The sequence below is a fragment of the Mastomys coucha genome, unplaced genomic scaffold, assembly GCF_008632895.1.
Source record: "Mastomys coucha isolate ucsf_1 unplaced genomic scaffold, UCSF_Mcou_1 pScaffold20, whole genome shotgun sequence".
In the NCBI taxonomy this organism is placed as follows: domain Eukaryota; kingdom Metazoa; phylum Chordata; class Mammalia; order Rodentia; family Muridae; genus Mastomys; species Mastomys coucha.
In genome coordinates, this window is record NW_022196903.1 from 84,254,578 (window position 1) to 84,259,173 (window position 4,596).

A 4,596-nucleotide genomic window follows, 5' to 3' on the forward strand; every position below is an offset into this window, starting at 1 on the left:
TTTCTTTAAGCTTAAATTAATTTTCCTATTTATCAGTATGTAGGGATAGGGAGGCATGTGTGTCATGGCTAACATGCAAAGGTCAGAGAACTTTGGGGGGGATCACTTTAAGTGGATCCTGGGGATTCAACTGAGGCCTCTGGATTCATTCAGGCATAGTGTTTACCTGTTGAGTCCCCTCACAGCCACTCCCATCTTGAATTTTTATGGTTCACTATAGAGGGCTTATTTTAAAAGATTTAATCATTTTTACTTTATGTGTATAAATGTTTTGACTGCTTGTTGAATATATGTGCATCACATGTGTGAAGTGCCTTCGGAGGCTACAAGGATGTCAGACCCTTGGAACTGGAGTTACAGATGATAGTGAACCATCATGGGGTGCTGGAAATTGAACCCAGGGCCCCTGGAAGAGCAGTGCTCTTAACCATTGAGCCAAATGTCCAGCCCCCACAAGTAGATGCTTCTTAAACAGCTTTAATGGAGCATAACTTCTTTCCAATTAGCTATTGGGCAATAAAATCACGCTATTTCTTTATTTTAATAAAGTGTATAACTCAGTGATTTGTAAGCTCCAAATGTTTCCTCACCTGTACCCAGCGACCACCATGGCTTCCTGTGTCTATGGTTTACCTGGTTCGGGTAGAAATGGAACCACTTAGTATAACCCTCAGGCCAGCCGCTTCCCCTTATCCCAGCATTTGGCATTTCATACAGGCTCGGTCCTCTATAAAATGTTCTCTGTGTGCCTGGACCTTGGTTTGTTTGTCTGTTGATTGACCTGTGGAGGGTGGAGTAGTTTCTACTTTAAGCTGCATAAGCTCTTCTCTGTTGTCAATTCTCTTGGGCATTACCTTCGGGTGGATTGGCTGGATTATAGAAGGCTCTTTGTCTAACTTTTTGATGAAACACCAAACTGTTTTCCACAGTGACTGGATTTCTTTTGCAGACCTACAAGCAATGTGCTGGGAATATATACTATTTTATTTTTCATTTCAAAAGATGAGAATCAAATGTGAAGCTCTGCAGCTTCAGAATGGCTACTCTAGCTGTTCTGACGATATAGAACACAAAATCATTGAGATATATTGACTTGAGGCCTGGTTAATTTAGGAGTATGATGTTTTTCATTTCCAACTTTTTCTCTTAAACAATAAAGCTAACTTTTAAAAAAGAAAGAAAAGGAATACTTAGTCCCCAAATGTAAGTAAATAAGATTTTAAAATTTAAACCTATTTTAAGGACTGTTGTATATTGATACATATATATATATATATATATATATATATATATGAATTCAATGTTTTGCCTGCATGTATGCTTGTGTATCATATGTGTGTCTTGCCTGTGGTGGCCAAAAGATGGCATCAGATCTCTTGGATATGAAGTTGTAGATGGTTGTGAGCCACCAAGTGGTTCTGGGAATCAAACCAAGATGAAGAGCAGCCAGTGCTCTTAACAGCTGAGTCATCTCTCTAGCCTCAAGTGTTTGTCTTTTAAAGTGGCTGTTTAAGTGGCTAACTCGAGTTTATGAAAATTCATTACATGAATTTTGGCTTGAGATTATGACATTTTTCATCCAGGTCTGAGACAGCCCCAAACATATTTCTGCCAAGTTGCTTTTTACATGTTCATGCAAAGTGGCATTCTTGGACTAGTGATTATAAAATCAAATATCAATCTACTCCGAAAATTGCTCTGCACCCTGTAGCCTCACATATCCAGCCAAGAGTTAATGATCTGAAAGTGAACAAGCTCACCATCTTATTAGTGTGCTTATTGGCTTTAATCTTTAATAAATGATGAGCTCATATGCACAGCAAGGAGTTGTACAAAACAACAAAGGAACATGCTTTTCTTTGGTTTCCAAGCCATGATTGATTTACACATCTCTTTTTCGTATTTACATTCCTAGGGTCGTATAAAAACCTCCTGAGCAGAGGAATCATGAGCAAGCAAAGGTTAAACAATCTTGCCTTTGCTGACAGCTGTCACTCATGGACTGCCTTTCTTAGCTTCCAGACTTCCTTTTTCCTCACAGTCTAGCTTTATCAAAGCTAGGCAAAGTTCATACCAGTGGGTTAATAAGCCCAGTTTGACAATACAGGGAGATCCTCTCCTGTAGTCTGTATGACAAATTTTTTTAATGTAATGCAGATGGTTTTAACAATAATCATGATTTTTCTTTACCTTTGAAATATTTTTTTAAAAATATTTATCTCTTTATTTTATGTAAAAACACTGTCACTGTTTTCAGACACAATAGAAGAGGGCACTGGATCCCATTACAGACAGTTGTGAGCCACCATATGATTGCTGGGAATTGAACTCAGGACCTTTGGAAGAACAGTCAGTGCTCTTAACCACTGAGCTGCCTTTCCAGCTCCCTTTGAAACAATTTTTAAAGACTATTTGTTGTTGTTGTTGTTGTTGTTGTTGTTTGGTTGATATTTGTTTGTTTTGTTTGTTTTTTCTAGACAAGGTTTCTCTCACACTGTCGATCAGGCTGTCCTTGAACTCAGAGATCCTCCTGCCTCAGCCTTCTCAGTGCTGTGATCAATGGTGTGTACTGCCACCACCTAGTTGACGTCCATTTCTTGAGCATCACACCCTACCTACCAGCGTGTATTTAACTTACACTGTACAAATGCCAGAGTGTATAACGCAATAGCAGGGACCCAGTGTTATGTGCAGAGTGGCTGCACCAAGCCCAGCCAGCCACAGATGTGCTTGATAAAAGACACAGCATCAGTGAGAGACAGCAGATGTCAAGTGTGCAAGTGGCCTGTGCGACACAGGGGGCCTTCCATGCTGACTCCACCCAGGACTCAAGAGTCTATGAAATAAGGAACTGCATCATACCATAAACTCAACAATTGACATCTATCTTCTGCTTTTCCATGAATAAAGAGTTCAGAGATCATTGCCCGCATCCTACAATGAGCAAAACTAGACAACGCTGAGTTTCCATCCAGCTCTCTAAGAACTGAGGGTGTAGGTAAGAGGGTCAGGCATGGCTCCCAGATCTGAAGACACAGGTGGGTAAGGAGTTCTGCAAAGTTAGCAGTGCCCCTCCCCCAAGGCTATGCTAAAGGAACTAGTCCCCAGCACGTGGCCTTGTGGGAAAGAACAGTACTGAGTAGAGACTTCCTTAAATTACTGATGAAGAGGTCACACTGAAGCAGAGCTGGCTTCTCCACCCAGGATGAGGGGTGTCCTAATGGGTAGAGAAGAGACACAGGACAGAGCTGGGGGTGGGGGGTGGTTTCCATGTGACAACGGAAGCAGAGCCCAGGTGGTTACAACTGTGAGCCAGGGTTAGCCCAGAAGCCAGAGGGAGGCGAAGGACTCTTCCTCCATGGTTCAGAAGCAGTGAGACAGGCAATCAGTCAGCTTCCATCCTGCAAGGGTTACATGTACATGCATTTCTGCTTTCAGCTCCCTGATTTGCAGCATTCTGTTAACTGCAAATCTGGGAAAGAGAAACAGAGATCTAGGGTGGAGACCATGGACTAGCAAAACCAGCCAGGGCCAGCTTAGCTGGGGTGGGGGCTGTGAACCATTGGAATCACATAACATTCTGGTGCCTCAATAGAATTGGAGGTGGGATGCTCCAAGTCACAGTCATGGATAAAATCCCCACAGTCTGGTGTCTGGGAAGCCCACTGTTTTTCATGGTGAAGAGCCATAAAAATGTTTACCTTGTGGCCTGGCATGGTGGCAAAGGGCTATACATCCAAGGCTTTGGAGTCTACAGCTGAATACAAGTTCAAGGCATCTGGGCTACAAAAGAGACCCTGTCTCAACAAAACAAACACAGTCTTGTGCCTCTGTGAGAGGGAGGAAAATAGTACCCATTTATAAACCCTCCTAGTGCCTTCTCCGTAATGGAAGCCAACTCTGCCAGGACTCTGCCAGGACTTTGCCAGATTGTTGTCTGGTATAGAATGAAGCCAGCTTTCCAGCCCCTAAATCTGGTTTTGTGTCTTACCTAAGCTGGAAAGATCTCTGGTGGCCACAACCCAAGAATACCCTTCCCAGGAGACAGATCCTCTCCCCAAGTTAAGCAGGCCCCAGCCTGGGATCAAGGGTTGCAGTTGAAAGATCTACAAGACAAAGACTGTTTCAGAAGTGCTTTGGGGGCCAATGAGACGCCTCAGTGGATAAAGGTGCTCGTTGCCAAGTTTGATGACCTAAATTCTATACCCAGGATCCACTCAGTGGAAGGAGAGAACTGACTCCCACAAACTGACCTCTGGCCTCCTACATACCCCTCTCATGGCATGTTTTGCACCCACACAGATACTGCACTAAATAAATAAGATATAATTGTAAAAAGTTCTCAGAGAGATACAAAGACGACAGAAGAATCAAAAGAACAGAGTAGAGTCAGGCATGGTGGCACACACCTTTACTCCCAGCACTTGAGGGCAGAGGCAGGAGGATCTCTGTGAGTTCAAGGCCAACCTGGTCTGCATAGTGAGTTCCAGGACAGCCAAGGTTACCACTGTCAAGATGTCCAGAGAGAGAGGGAAAGAGAGAGAGAGAGAGAGAGGGAGAGAGAGAGAGGGAGAGAGAGAGAGGGAGAGAGAGAGA

At 43.2% G+C, this 4,596-nt stretch overlaps 1 long non-coding RNA gene across 1 annotated transcript in view; it reads right to left on the reverse strand.

Annotated features, from left to right (window-relative positions):
* The window catches only part of LOC116098250, a 28,497-nt gene that overhangs the window by 1,417 nt on the left and 22,484 nt on the right, over positions 1 to 4,596 (reverse strand). The window lies entirely within an intron of this gene.